General features: G+C 40.2%; 1 protein-coding gene across 3 annotated transcripts in view; it reads right to left on the reverse strand.

Moving 5' to 3' along the window:
* The window catches only part of TNRC6B (trinucleotide repeat containing adaptor 6B), a 240,809-nt gene that overhangs the window by 186,544 nt on the left and 37,988 nt on the right, over positions 1 to 16,277 (reverse strand). The window lies entirely within an intron of this gene.

The following is a 16,277-nucleotide window of genomic DNA, read 5'->3' on the forward strand; positions in this document are numbered from 1 at the left end:
CTTTCTGAAGAAACATGACAACCTATGTTAAACCTTTATTATTTATTTAACTCATTTTTTCTACCAAAAAATACCAAATTGCCTTTTCAACTTCTCCATTTGACATGAGGAGGTCTCATAATCACTGTAGATTCAATACATCCCAAACTGCACTCTTCATCCCCTCCGCCCCTGTACCACCCCCGGACCCCATTCTCCTGTCTCCACTGTCTCAATCAAGGGTATAACTGGGACTTCCCTGGCGGTCCAGTGGTTAAGACTCCGTGCTTCCACTGCAGGGAGCACGATTTCGATCCCTGGTCAGGGAACTAAGATCTGGCATGCCATGCAGCACCGCCAAAAAAAATGAGGAGGGGGTATCATCCTCCACCCAGGTGCCTGGGTCAGAACCTCAGAGTCATCCTGGATTTCTCACCCCACCCCAGTCCTCTCACAGTCCATCAGCAAGTCCTGTCATTCCTGCTTTCACAATATGTATCTCAGATCCACACATAATTTTTTTTTTTTTTTTTTTTTTTTGCGGTACGCGGGCCTCTCACTGCTGTGGCCTCTCCCGTTGCGGAGCACAGGCTCCGGACGCACAGGCTCCGCGGCATGTGGGATCTTCCCGGACCAGGGCACGAACCCGTGTCCCCTGCATCGGCAGGCGGACTCTCAACCACTGCGCCACCAGGGAAGCCCCATAACTCTTCATTTTCATTGTTGTCATCATTTCTTACTTGTGGAGGCCTCTTAGCTGGTGTTCCTGGGCCTACTCTTGCTCCGCTCCAATCTGTTTCTAATTAATTGCTGGAATGGCCTCTTCAAAATCAAATCAGATGATAGCAAGTTGCTAATAAGTGCAGTGAAAATGTTATTTCATGATGGAATGTTTCTCTCTCTATATATGTGAAATATAGACTCATATATATACAAATATACATGAAATGACAGCCATTTATTAGACCTTGAGAGATCCCAGGCCAGTCCCTTCATTTTATAATGGCAGGAACAAATGCTAGAAGGATATTCTGCTCAACATGCTACACTGTCGTCAGAAAGATGGTCACTATTTGGAAACTGGCCCCCTAGCTGATTTCAACTGGCCCCCTAGTTGATTTCACAATCAACTTAATGTTTCTGTCCAAGAAAGCACATTCCATTTCCCATGGCTACGGATTATAAATTATAGCTTTAGTCCTACATTTGAGGTAGTGTTTTACTGAATCTCTAAAGCATCTTGCTGCTCTCTTATCTCTCATCATCTCTATCTTAGCTTATTTTTTTAAGTGTTTGAATAAATAAATCTCAGATGGAATGGTGTTGTGATATTAGTGACATTTTAATTATTATCTTTACCCTTCTTTTATACACACTATTATCCCAGCAATCTTCCTTTCTAAAAAGCCAATTTGACCTTTGAACATACCACTGCCAAAATTCAGTCAATACCTACCCACTACCCTTAGGGTTAAATTCAAGATCTCTCTAGCCCCATCGTCACTTCACATTCTAGTCACATGGACTGCACAGGGTTTCCTTGCTCACTAACGTCTCTGAGGGCCCTGTGCCTAATTCCCTTCTACTCCTCTTTTTTTTTAGTAAGGGGTGCTATTTATTTATCTATTTTTGGCCGCATCGGGTCTTAGTTGCGGCATGTGGGATCTTCGTTGAGGTGCGAGGGCTTCTCTCTCTAGGTGTGGCGCACGGGCTCTCTAGTTGAGGCATGTGAGCTCAGTAGTTGCGGCATGTGGGCTTAGTTGCCCTGTGGCATGTGGGATCTTAGTTCCCCGACCAGGGATCCAACCCACGCCCCCTGCATTGGAAGGTGGATTCTTTACCACTGGACCGCCAGGGAGGTCCCCCTTCTATTCCTCCTTTAAGATCTGCCTCAGATGTTAGCTCCCGAAAGCTTCCTGTACCCTTCCTGGTTGCACTAAGTGTTCCTCCTCTGAGAAATACCATATAATACTGGTAATATCCATGGGTCTGTTTTCTTCACACAACAGAACTCTCTGACAACAAGGACTATCTATGTCTTACATTAACTTTGAATTTGGTATCGGGTAGGAGTTCAATAAACATAAGCTGAACTGAATCCTGACGTGATTCCAATAACTCAGTACTGCAGTGTGGACGCTTCCACACTGCACTGGGGAAAGATGAAGAAGCTAGTTGCAACTTCCAAGATGGGCCTGGCCCTCACAGAGGATGTAAACCTTGTGGTTACGTGTGACACTCAGCACCTCAGAGAAAGACAGGATTCTTAAATTTTTTCTCAACTGCAGACTTGATAGTCTGCAGATAGATAAGACCGACTAATTTTCAGTTCTCTATTGTGGTTAGTTTCTGCCCCGGCTAAACATTCTTCTCCAGACTTATCAGTAGTCTAAATTCTATACCAACTTCATAAAGTAGCCCATTATTACATATCTTGCTAACAGACAAGCTTAGGACACTGGCCAGCTCTGTCCTTTGCCTGCTTGGCAGTTGGTCCCGGACGCTTGCCGGTGGTCAGTGATGGAAAAGGAGTTAAAACAGAGGAGAGGCAGGCGGGGGGGGGGGGGGGGGGGAACTGGGCAGTTTTCCAAGTACTCTGGAAACCAGTTTTTACAGGACAGCTTCATTACTTTCTCCGCAGGGCTGTAAACCTCTGTATCAGATGCACTCATATTCAAGATAAACAAAATTTTATTCTAAAATCAACATTTAAAATTATCTAGTTGAAGTTATCTACAGCACTAATTTCCTTCTAAGGTATGAGTAATGGCAAATTCCTTCCAAACATCATTTTGAAATGTTCAGAAGTACACTGCAATCCTTCCATCTGAGCATGTGTAGCCACGGCAGTAAACTATTTGAACTGCTCCAGTTTTCTCTATTCTCTTGCAGAATAACCAGATTGGCCTTGAAATTCACACAGAAGGGTGGGAAGGTTCAGTGGATCTTGGACTAAATCAATTCCCAGGCCCTGCAAAACTTCAAGTAGGCTTCAAGAGCTCCTCCACAGTTAAGTATGGAACTAAACTCACAGATGTAATTAGAACTGAAATCTTTCACATGGTTGAAAGAAATACAAAGTCAATAAACTATATTTACTAATAACACCTCTGATATGATAAAGTTTTAATTTTCAAACTTGGTTGTTTAGCATGATTCTTTTAAATTTAGTTTCAATTCTCATTTCAAAAAAACTCAAGCAATATGAATAAAGCCCTTGACCATGGTCCTCTCTCTCCCTTCCCTGGTCTTCCCAGGACTCACCACTGTTATCTGTTTGATAACCGTCATGATTCTTGAGATGCAAATTATTAAGAATATACCTGTAAACTTTTAAGTGAATCACAAATAACACTGAAAACCCTGACTGTCTACCTTGTTGGTGACTGGCCTAACTTCAAGCAAGATGTCCGGAAGAGATGCCTTAAGTGAGGCAGCAGATGTGAGGGTGGAGCAAAACACCAGCAAAGAAGCCCAGGAAGGTATTCCCAGGAGGCAAGCACAGACCAGGAGATTCTGGGCAGATGGGAGGGTACCACACGTCCAGCTCTATAAGCGGGGCACCCAGCCCAAGTGGGCAAAAAGGAACCTACTTAATTAACACCAATGATAAAGTCAAAAGTCTAAGGAGCGCAGGTGGAGGCTGTTCTGCTACAGGTCGATGGGTTTATTTAGCCACCAATACCTGAGGGTTGTTATTGTTCCAAGATCTGGAAATGCTTTCCAGTTTCCGATCACTTCTACTTCAGTTCAACACTTTGGAAATTCTGTAAAAATGTTCAAGTCTGTCCACTCCTAAAAACATCCCCTTTAATCCTAAAATTTCCTCCAGCTTTTGCACCCTCCATCCCCTCTTTCCTCTCTTACTCAAGCTCTTAAAAAAGAAGCTTTTGGGACTTCCCTGGTGGCTCAGTGGTTGAGAATCTGCCTGCCAATGTAGGGGACATGGGTTCGAGCCCTCCGGGAAGATCCCACATGCCGTGGAGCAACAAAGCCCGTGTGCCACAACTACTGAGCCTGTGCTCTAGAGCCCACGAGTCACAACTACTGAAGCCTGTGAGCCACAACTACTGAAGCCCACGTGCCTAGAGCCCGTGCTCCACAATAAGAGAAGCCACTGCAATGAGAAGCCCGTGCACCGCAACAAAGAGTAGGCCCCACTCGCCGCAACTAGAGAAAGCCTGCACGCAGCAACGAAGACCCAACGCAGCCAAAAATAAATAAATAAGTAAATAAGTAAATAAGTAAATAAATAAATATATATATATATATATATATATATATTGCAGTATGCGGGCCTCTCATTGCCGTGGCCTCTCCCGTTGTGGAGCACAGGCTCCGGACGCGCAGGCCCAGCAGCCATGGCTCACGGGCCCAGCCGCTCCGCGGCATGTGGGATCTTCCCAGACCGGGGCACGAACCCGCGTCCCCTGCATCGGCAGGTGGACTCTCAACCACTGCGCCACCAGGGAAGCCCTAATTAATTAATTTTTTAAAAAAGAAGACGTTTTTATTTGTGGTGTCAGTGTCCTTATCTCTCATACACTTGCTAAGCATCAAAATTTGGTTTCTTTCCCTATCACTCTCTGTTGTCAAATACAGTGGATATCATTGAATTTTTTGCTTTAACCTCTCTTTGCCATTTAAAAATTAGAATGACCTGAAACCCTTGTCATTTGGGAGCTCCTTTCCTATCTTGATGTTAAGGATACTGCAGATCCCGTCGCTAGGCCAGGGGCACCTTGCTTTAGTTCCTGGTCCCTTGGCTGTGTCTGGGTCCCCCTGTCTCCCTAGGTTTGCAGCCAGCCCAAGGCCCCTGTCAATACTGTTGATTTTCAGGTTCTCACCATGGGCAGAGTGTTGCTGGGTAAGAAGCTGCTGCTTCTGTACATGGAGGGTTGGAGGACAGGGGTTGTGGTAAAGGAATCCAACTCAATTCCTGTCTTCAAGGATTGAGCCTAGTTCTGATGCTCAAACTAATATGGACCATATTTAGTCCCTTTATGCCACAGAAGGGGCCAAATGCATCAGTTTTGCTATCTTGACTTAGACCATTTCCTTCCAGTCTCTTTTGCTGGCAGTCTTTCTCTACTTGTTCTTTCATTATTGGTATGTTCCTCGGGAATTCATCCTCCCTTTCTCTTTTTATTATAAACCAGGGGTCCCCAACCCCTGGGCCATGGACAGCTGTCGGTCCGCGGCGTTAGGAACCGGGCCGCACAGCAGGAGGTGAGCGGCAGGTGAGCGAGCGAAGCTTCATCTGCTGCTCCCCGCCACTCCCCATCGCTCGCATTACCACCTGAACCATCTCCCTACACCAGTCCGTGGAAAAATTGTCTTGCACAAAACCGGTCCCTGGTGCCAAAAAGACTGGGGACCGCTGATATAAACTCATGTCCTTATTCTCTCCCACAGATTTAACTACTAGCTATATCTTGATGATTCCCAAATCTCTCTCTAGGGCTCCTCTTTCTTACAATCTTCAAAGCCATCTATAGAGCTTCCTAATGTCAGTGGACTTCTGTACCCCATGTTCCACAGGTCCCTAAAACGCAACGTAATGACACAAAATAATTCGCCTCTCTACAGAATCCTAGCATCCCACTCAAATAAAAACGCAACGTAATGACACAAAGTAATCCGCCTCTCTACAGAATCCTAGCGTCCCACTCAAATAAAAATCTGGGACCATCAGCAGCATCTTGCTCTCACTAAACTCTGTCAGTTCTAATCCCCAAATATTTCAACAGGTACTTTCTTCCCTATTCCTACTGTCACTGCCTTAGTTCCAGCATAGTTTCTCACCAGATTTATTCCATTTGTTTTTTAATTGATTTTTTTACCCTCAAGACCCACCCCACCCCCACTGCTATTAGAATTACTGTTGTAAAGTGCAAAACCACAGTGCCTTTGCAATGTCTCTCATCCATCTTCAAGATGAAATCTAACTCCCACTGCGTGGTATAAAGCCCAGGATCCATTCTCCTCTCAGCTTCATTTCACAAAACCACATTGCTTTCAATTTCCCTTAAGCACCACGTGGCTTTGTGTGCCTGTGACTTTGTACATGCTGTTTCCCCTTGGACTCCTTCCCACTCACAGGGCAAATTTCTTCTCAACCTTCAAGATGCAAGAAAAGGGAAACCTTTCCTATGAAGTTTGTCTTGATTCCTCTCTGGATGGGTCCTTCCTCTGGTCCTTGTATATTTTTCCACTAGGCTTGTTTATGTCGTGTATACTACAAGGTCATAAGCTTCCTGAAGGCAGAAACTGCTAAGCCTTTTTATCACAGTATCACCATCATTTGAAACAGTGCTAGTGCAAAGGATATTCCAATAAGCTCTTATGAAATAAAAACAAACATTTTTGGGGAAAAAGAAAATCAACTCAATACAATATTCTTAGTTTACTCAAATAAGGATGCTGCTTATCGCTTATAACAATATATCCAGGGGGACTTCCCTGGTGGTACAGTGGATAAGAGTCTGCACTCCCAGTGCAGGGGGGCCAGGTTCGATCCCTGGTCAGGGAACTAGATCCCAAATGCATGCCGCAACTAAGAGTTTGCATGCCACAACTAAGGAGCTGGCGAGCCGCAACTAAGGAGCCCTGGAGCCACAACTAAGGAGTCCACCTGCCACAACTAAGACCTCACACAACCAAATAAATAAATAAATAAATATTTAAAAGCAAACAAACAACAACAAGAAAACAATACATCCAAGGCCACATTACAGATTCCATCCATTCATTCAGTGAATGAGCCACCTGCCAGTTATCATGCTCTGTTCTAGAAACACCATGGTGAAGTTATGGCAGGCTCTCGGGGCAGTGTGCTACTTGCATGGACCCACAGACTTCCAGGGAGAAGCTGTGAAGAAACTCTGGGACTGAGAGCAGGACCCTGGCATAAAGATGTTAAATTTATTATATCTTGTAAGTCAGGGAGGATTGCCTAATAAAAAACAAACTCAGTCTAAAGCAGGGATGAGGAAAAAGGCACGTGCTTCACCTTCAACCACTAATCCAGTTTGGTCAAATGGAACTAATGCCCTCTCACTTAGTCCAGGACAACTTGTCAATTCTTTAACAGAAAGTAAAGCTACCCTCTGAAGACCTACACACACTGCAAGTCACTTGGAGATGGGGGCGGGATGGTAGGGAATAATGACTGCCAGCTACAAGAACAGCAAAGGCAGCTACTGGAACAGCAGATTCAACTCAACCAGCTTTCCTGATGCTTACGAAATGTCCAGCACTATGCTCAGCGTTTTCAGAGCAAGGGCCTCTGGCCAGGTTTTACTGAAAGCATTGGCCACATAAGAATCAAACAGATTAACATGCTCAGCTTCTGTACCCAATTCATTGACGATCTATGATCAAAAAGCCTTTATTCTTTTTCCATATTGTATATTTTATGTAGGTTTTTAAAAAATCAAATAGCTATTTCTATGAAGGTTCTTCATAAAATTTCAAATGCATATTGGTTCTCCATTAAACCAGTAAGTGAAATTTTAATATTGATATTGAAGATAATAATAATATGAATAACCATTAACTATTTATGCTGTGCTCAGCAATACACATCGTGGACATCTCAAAAAACTCTCATTTAAGCTATGCTCCCTGTCCTCAGAGGTCTTAACACTGTGATAAGTGTTGATAAGAAAACTAGCACTCCAATCAATTCCACAAAAACTAAGCACTAAGCTATGTGGCACAGAAGTTTTGAGGATGCAGAGAAAATGGTGGGCTAGACAATCTGTGCAGCCTTCAGAGAGAAACGAAGATTCGTGCTGGAATTGACGGGATCTAAAGCAGTGATTCTCAAACCTTTTCGGCTCAGGGTCTCTTTATATTCTTAAAAATTATTAAGGACCCCCAAAAGCTTTTGTTTAGGTGGGTTGTAATTATCAATATTTACCACATTAAAAATTAAAACTATGAAAAATTTAAAATATTTATTCATAAATATTTAAACATACAAATGATTGTTAACATTTTTAAATTAAAAATCATATTTTAAAGGATACAAAATTTGAGAAAAGTGCCATTTTTTAACATTTTTGCAAGTGACTTTAATATTTTGCAAATATCAGACAACAGCTGTATCCTAACATCTGCTTTTGCATTCAACCTTTTGCAGTACTGCATGCCATGCAGCCTCTGGAAAACTCCACTGTACACTCAGGAATGAGTTTAAAAGGCATATATCATCTTAATGTTATTAAATAATTGTGATTTCATGTACCTCCTGAAAGGGTCTATATGAGGGGTGAGGAGGGATCCATGGATCACAATTTGGGGGATCATTAATTTTAAAAGAGAAAGAAAATGGTATAAGCAAGGGCTGGGCAGGAAGGAAATGTGTGGCTCGAGAGCCATAACTTCCAAGTAAGCAATGCTTACCCCTAAAATCTTGGCTACAACCAGGCTCACCTCCATCGTGAGCCTCAGAGACAGAAATGGCAGGGCAAGGTGGGGACGAGAAGCCTCCACCTCACTCCATGGTGCGTCTGTGCCTGTGGAAGAGGCTCTGCTGCCCTCGGCAACATTCCCTGGAGGCCACGTCAGGCCTTCCTCTCTGGCGCCTACACTGTGCTCTCCTCCTAGAAGCTGTAAATGGCTCACAAGAAACTGCCTTGCCGGGCCTTCCCAAGGCTGTGTTTACTAACTACTAAATCATCTCCCTGCTACAGTCTCAAATTCTTCAGACATTTCTTGATCTGGCTGTCTTAAAAAGCACATTTAACATCAGCCACGTAGCCAGTTTTTCCTTGCCAATAATCATGGGAGTTTGCTATTCGGTTCCTGTGCATCTTGCGACTGTAAAAACAGTTCCCGGAGCATCATATGTCATGGATCTAGTTGCCATAAACTGAAAACATTTTCTTCATATTTTGTGGCACAAACTAAAAGCATTCTGGATGCGATTTGCATACAGTCCATCTCTGGCCAAAAAAAGAGGTTTAAATATATGGATAGACGGAGAAAGGGGGGTGGTCATTACCATCGTTAAACTGTTTTATCATCAGTGTTCGATAGTGTATAACTATGGTAAAATTCTAAATTAAAAAATAACATTCTAAAATTACCCTGCAATAAGTACAGTTGTTCATTTTATGTAGCAAGCTTTAAGTTGTCTAACAGTTATTTTATAGCTGAGAGAAGCACGGATGAAACAGAAGCTTCTTTTTTGGTCTTTTAAATAAAAAATATAAAAAATAAAAACAATCATGAATCTATATAGTTTTCAGTCTTTTTTATCTTATTTTTTTAGTAAACATATTTATTAAGGCCTCTTTGACCAGAAGAGAATGGATCGTTTTGAAGTCAAAGTGAAACTAAAACTTTAAAAGAGATTTCTGGTTCTGGGAATGGTAAACTAGGTAATTCAGACGAACCATCCTATCTTGCTAAAAACAGCCCAGAAAATCTGGACAAAATATAAAAAAATATCTTAAAGGCAGAGAAGCACTAATAAGTTAATTAAGAATTACCATACACAAAAATCAATTCCAGTTGAACTATCTACCCCAAAGGGGAAGTTAAATAATAAAGCTTTTGGAAAACAATGTAGGATAAAGTTTCCACTACCTAGGCATAGGGAAGGATCTCTTAAACAGGAAACAAAAAGTATCTATTATCAAAAAACAGACAAATATAATGATACCAAAATTCAGCTTTTGTTCACCAAAAGACATCCTCAGGAAAACAAAAAAGCAGGTCATATAAAACCAATAAAGGGCTCATATTCAAAATAATAAAGAGTTCTAAAATGAAAAAAAAGGCAGATAACAATAGGAAAATGGGCAAGAGGCAAGATGAGGCACATCACCAAATAAACAAACAAACTACATTATCTAAATGGCCAATGAACATATGAAAAGGTGTCTAGCCTCAATAGTAAGAAAAATACAAAAGAAAATCACAATGGAAAATAAAAAAGAAAATCATAATGACATAACATTATATACCAGAATAACTAAAAATTTTAAAGTCTGATAATAACAAGTGTGGCCAAGGATATGGAACAACCCGAACAATCATGTACTACTTGTGTGAATGTAAACTGTTATATCCACTTTGGAATACAGTTTGGCATTATTCTTCTAAAGTTAAAGACAGACATACTCCATGATCCAGCAATTGCACTCCCAGGTATATACCCCAAAGAATTCATGCACATGTGCACCAAAAGATATACAAAAATATTCAGAGCAGCACTATTATAACAGCCCCCAAGTGGGAACAAGCCAAATATTCTCAAGAGTAGAATGGATAAATATATTCTGGCGTATTCATAAAATGGAATACCATACAGAAATGAAGATCAAGAAACAACAGCCATACACAGCAACATGGATGGATCTCACAAACATAATGACCACAAACAAAAGAATATATAGCATGTGACTCTGTCCAAAATCAGCCGCAACTATAATGTTTAGAGGTACATAGGAAGGAAAGAAAGAAATCAGAAGAGTGGTTACCTGTAGGTGGGAGTGGGGGGGGGATCACTAGAAAAGTCACTAAAAAGAGCTGCTGGGTCCCTCCCTGCAATGTCTTATTCTTTGACCTCAGAGGTGGTTATTTTAAAATAACTAAGTTTTACATTTGTATTTTATGCACTTTCTGGTTGTGTGATATATTTCACAATAAAAAAGAATGAAAGCAAAACAAAAATAAAATTAATACAAAGGAAAAAGTGGTATCTTTGGTATAACTTTAAAAATTAGATGACAGAACCCCAATTCCTTAGCTGGCATCCTGGCCCTTCATTATCCAGCCCTGTCCTTCTAGTCTTATCTCTTGCCACCCACCTTTCTTCACAAGTAGTACAAGGAGCCTGCCACACTCGTTCTCAACCCTGTGCTTTCTTTAGCTTTACTCGTGGTATTTCTTTGTCTAGAAAACCATGTAGACAAAACCCAATCATCGTTCTGCAAGGCTAAGTACAAGCTGTCATTCAAGACACAGCCTGGGTGTCACCTCCAGTGAGACACCTTTTCAGGAGACACAGATTCTAGAGCCTCACTGCCTGGTTCAAATTCCAGATTTGCCATTTACTGGGCATGTGAGCTTGGTCAAGTTACCAACCTTAGTTTTGTAGCTTCCTCATCTGTAAAAAGGGGTAAAAATACTACCTGCCTCACCAGGTTCCTGTAATGATTAAATGAGTAAATATATGCAAAGTGTTTGGAACATGCCTGGGAGAGAGTAAACGCTAAGTATTAGCTATTATTATTATCTAGCTACTATTACTAGCTATTATTATCAAGTATTATTATTAACTAGGTATTAGCTATTATTATCATCAATACACTCTGATAACCTCCTCCCTATCCCCCAAAGCCCCTCCAGATTAGATACTCTTCCGCTGGGTTCCCATGGCTCAGTATTATAGCTTATTTTCCTTTATACCGCTCTTATGGATAGTTACTTCCTTGAGAGCAGGAACTAAATCTTTCACATCTCAATCCCCAACATTTAGAACAGTGCCCGATATGTAGTAGATGCTCAATGAATATCTATGGAATGAATAAGCTACAAAGACTGCAAACATGTATCTATATCACATATAAGAGTAGTCCTTTTGTGGGGACTTCCCTGGCAGTCCAGTGGTTAAGACTCCATGCTTCCAATGCAGGGGGCACGGGTTTGATCCCTGGTTGGGGAACTAAGATCCTGCATGCCATGTGGCAAAAAAAAAAAAAGAAAAGAGTCGCCCTTTGGTGCTGCCCTATTGCGTGTGTACACTACAAACTGGAAGCATCATCTTGATGAGATTTCTACAGCAAATACCTCAGAATATGGATGGAGACTCCCTCTGGCAGCAACAAATGAGAGACAAATAATAATACTCGTCCTATGCACCTGTTGTGAGGCTACTGTGAGGTTCAAATGATAATGACTATGAAAATATTTTTTAAGTGTGAAGCTCTACAATATAAAGTTTTATCACCTTAATAAAACAACAGGATTATTGTTGAATTGCAAGTCTGGAAAGGGATTTAAGGGATAATAAGGAATTAATATAATGTAAAAATGCAATCTGACATGGTCTTAGATAAGATTTTTTATTTTCAGGTTAAAATATTTTGCAATGAAATTTTCTGATTTTCTCGTTTGGTTATTAAAGATTTATATACTGTCAAAACAAACATTTGTGTATATATGAATGTTCACAACAGCATTATTCATAATAGGCCAAAAAGCAGAAATCACCCAAATGTCCACCAACTGGTGAATGAATAAACAAACTGTGGAACATCCACCCAGTGGAAAACTACTCAGCAATAAAAAGGAACGAACTACTGATACATACTACACAACATGGGTGAACCTCAAAAACATGCTTGGTAAAAGAAGCCACCCATGAAGGCTACATATTTTATGATTCCATTTAAATGAAATGTTCACAAAAGGCAAATCTACAGAGACAAAGTAAATTAGTGGTTGCCTAGGGATGGGAGTTGGAACAAAGATTGACAGCAAACGGGCACAAAGGGTCTCTGTGCTGATGGAAACGTTCTAAAATTGAGTTGTGATGATGACTACACAACTGTGTAAGTTTACTGAAAATGTTTTAATTTCATACTTAAAATGGGTGAATTTATGGTATGTAAATTATACCATAATAAAGTTGTTTTTTAAAATACAAATATTTGGCATTCTTTTACAGCTAGCTATACTTCCCACATCTTCAAAATCTCACCCACGGACTTCTCTGGTGGTCCAGTGGTTAAGACTCTGTGCTCCCAATGCAGGGGGCCCAGGTTCGATCCCTGGTCAGGGAACTAGATCTCACATGCCACAACTAAAGCTCTCATGCCGCAACTAAGAAAAGATTCCGCATGCTGCAACTGAAAGACCCCACATGCCGCAACTAAAAATCCCGCATGTGACAACGAAGATCCCAAGTGCCACAACTAAGACCCAGCGCAGCCAAATAAATAAATATTAAAAAATATAAAATAAAATCTCACCCACACATGGGACCAAATAACATAAAATTAACAAGAAAAATCAGCTTTTAAAAATTAAAAAATAAAAATATGTCACATACTAAATATCTTAAAAACCCAAAGCGCCATCTCTATACTTATTTTCCAATCCAGGAGCAACAAATAATGATCTTGATAAACAGGCTTTCACTGTCATTGTTCATTTCATCCCACCTGTACAAACATGCACTCTTGCCTCATTTGCATTTATAATTGCAAATATAAATATTTGGCACAATGCCTCCCCCTTTTTTACGGCCAAAGAGCAAGCATAAGAAAAAGGTAAATACAAGAAAGCATAGTGTATAATGAGATAAAAATAATGATATACATACAATAAACAGGATTTCTAAATAGGGTATAAACTAACCCTTAGAAATCAACAGTCTTTATACAAATGTATTTCAGATTGAATTCTACAAGTCCTAAAATGCTATCCAAATTAGTTTGCCGAACTGGAATTGTTAAATTGGATATTGCTTAAAGTAGGTCACTGGCACGGGCCTGAAAGTATTTGGTAATGCAGAGTTCTACTTGCAAAATCATTTGTCATAATGAGATCTGACTTAGACACAAGAGGAGAAACCACACTGGTTGGGTGTCAACTGTCAGTTGTATTTTATTCAAATAAATCTCATTTTAGATGTATCACACTGCAGATTCTTGAACAGGGAAATAACAAGATGAAAGAAGTGTTTTTGAAAAAAGTAAATCTGGTGGCAATGTTCAGAAAATGCCTCTTTTGCTTCCTGCTCCTTTCTCTCTCACATCGACGCAGTCTCCAAAGGCCATTAATCTTTCTTCTGAAATGTCATTCAGGTTTCTTCCTTTCTTTCTACTTCTACTCTCACTACAATAATCCTAAGTTGTGTCAGGAGTCGTTAAAGGACAGGAAAACTGGGAAAAGAAGCCCAAACTAGAGGCCATTAGAATAATCTAGATGGAAAAGAAGAGGACTTGGTCTCGAGCAGTGGTTCTCAAAGTGTGGTCCCCAGACCAGAAGCATCAGCATCACCTGGGAACTGGATAGAACTGTAAATTCTCAGGCTTTACTAAGACCTACTGAATCAGAAACTCTGGGGGCAGGGCCGGCAATCTGTGTTAAGGAGCCCTGCAGATGATTCTGATGTAGGCGTTAAGTTTGAGAATTAGTGGTTTGGAAAGAAGCAGAGAAGAAGGAATTGGCCAAGATGAGGAGAGAATTTGGGAACCTGATAAGAATTTCTATCACAATGTCCCTCCAATCTCCAACCCAACCTATCCAAAAAGAACTCTTCTCCAAACCTCTCTCCCAAGAATTATTCATTCCTGATATCACAACCCTCTATGTTGCTTACATTCAATCTCCCTTCCCACTAGCCCTCATCCAACATACTAATCTTGTTGATTCCATAGTTGAAGCTCTAGTCAATCAAGGAGAAAAGAAATGCACCATATAAGGGAAATTATGATAAAAAGGACTCTTTAAATCAGTGAAGAAAAGATGAATTATTCAATAAATGATTTTGGAATAACCAGCTAGTTATCGTGGGAGTGGAAAGTGGAAAGCTATATTCCTTCCATCAATTCTGAGATGGGTATTTTTTTCTTTATATGTTAACATCTCTGAAATCCAGACAGGTTTTACAATTAATGCCATCTTATATCTTACAGTTAATTGACAGCATCCTTTACACCCCACAAAGTGTATTACTGTCATCCCATTTCACAGAGAAGGAAACTGAAGCAGAGAGCTTAAACAACATAGTCAAGGGCAGTAGAACTCAAGCTGACTCCAGAGCTTAAGCTCTTAACTACTGTGTTATAAATGAAAGCTCAAAAACACTCTTCTATTTCCTCCATTCATCATAAAATGGTCTTTATTTCAAAATAAAGATTTTGTCATCATTTTTGAAAGATGATTATTTTTCTCTCAGCACTTCGACAACAGCATTCTGTCTCGTGGCTTCCACTCCAGCTAAGGAGAAGTCAGCTATCAACCCGTAGTCTGAGAACAGTCTGCTTTCTCTCTCTGGCCACTATTACGATCTTATATTTGCCAATGTATTTAGGGGATATTTCTCTGTCTTTATCCTGCTTGAACTTCCTAATTCAGAGGATTCAAGTCTTTCATCAGTTTTGGAAAATCTCAGTCATTATCTCCTCAAATACTCCCTCTCTCCCAATTTTTCTATTATCTCCTTCCAGAATTCTGATTAGACGTTACGTTAGATCTCATTCTATCTTTCACATGCCTTAATCTTTCTTTTATATTTTCTCTTTGTCTCTCTGGGTTTTCTGTGGGCAATTTCTTTAGCTCTATCTTCTAGCTCATTAGTTCTCTCTTCATGTGTCTAATCTGCTATTTAACTTGTCGATTAACTACTAAATTCAATGATCGTGTTCTTCAGTTCTGAAATGGTTCTTTTTAAAACATATCTGGTTATTAATATCTTTTAAAACAGCTAGTCAGATAGCTCTACAACAACGCACAGCAATTGAAAAACCCGGCCACAACGTATGGGACTTTCAACCTAGTTATTTCGGATGGTCTCAGTTACCTAGGTATGCTTTTAATCTCTGTTTTTATTGCTTTAAAGATATCAAATATTTTTACTTTATGTTCAGTTTCCAATCATTACAATATATAGTCTTTTCAAATCGGGTGATTTTATTTCTGCTGACTCACTCATTGCGGCTTGTTTCCTAAGTGCTTTGTGATTTTTCATCGTGGGCTTCTGTTCTGTGGAATTTTATTTGTGGGACTTGTTTGAGTCCTAGGTAGGGTATTTTTTCTCCTGAGAATATTTGTGTTGCTCTGTCAGGTTCCTGGAGGAACTACTAACCCAAGAACAATTTAAAGTAAATTAGCCTGAGTTTCTCATGCTACACAGACAGTATGAATTCAAATCCACATCCACACATGGGCCAGTTCATGGTTATGAATCCTTAGGGGAGATTTCCAAAAAATTTATTATGGAAAAATTTAAGCACAAAAGTAGGCAGAATAATATAATGAACCTTCATTTGCTCATCATCAGCCTAAATAATTGTTAACTCCTGGCCAACACTGTTTCATCTGTATCCAACCCACATCTGTCTCCCTGCCGCTGCATTAGTTTCAAATCAAACCTATTTCATGGATAAACACATCAGTATTCATCCCTAATACATAAAAAAAAAAACCTCTTTAAAAATTCACACTGCCACTATTACACTTAAAAATATTAATAATTCCAATACCAGCAAGTAACCAGTGGCTATTCAAATTTTCAGTTGTCTCATAAATATACAAGGTTTTGTTACTTTGTT

This window comes from Lagenorhynchus albirostris, chromosome 11 (genome assembly GCF_949774975.1).
Source record: "Lagenorhynchus albirostris chromosome 11, mLagAlb1.1, whole genome shotgun sequence".
Lineage (NCBI taxonomy): Eukaryota > Metazoa > Chordata > Mammalia > Artiodactyla > Delphinidae > Lagenorhynchus > Lagenorhynchus albirostris.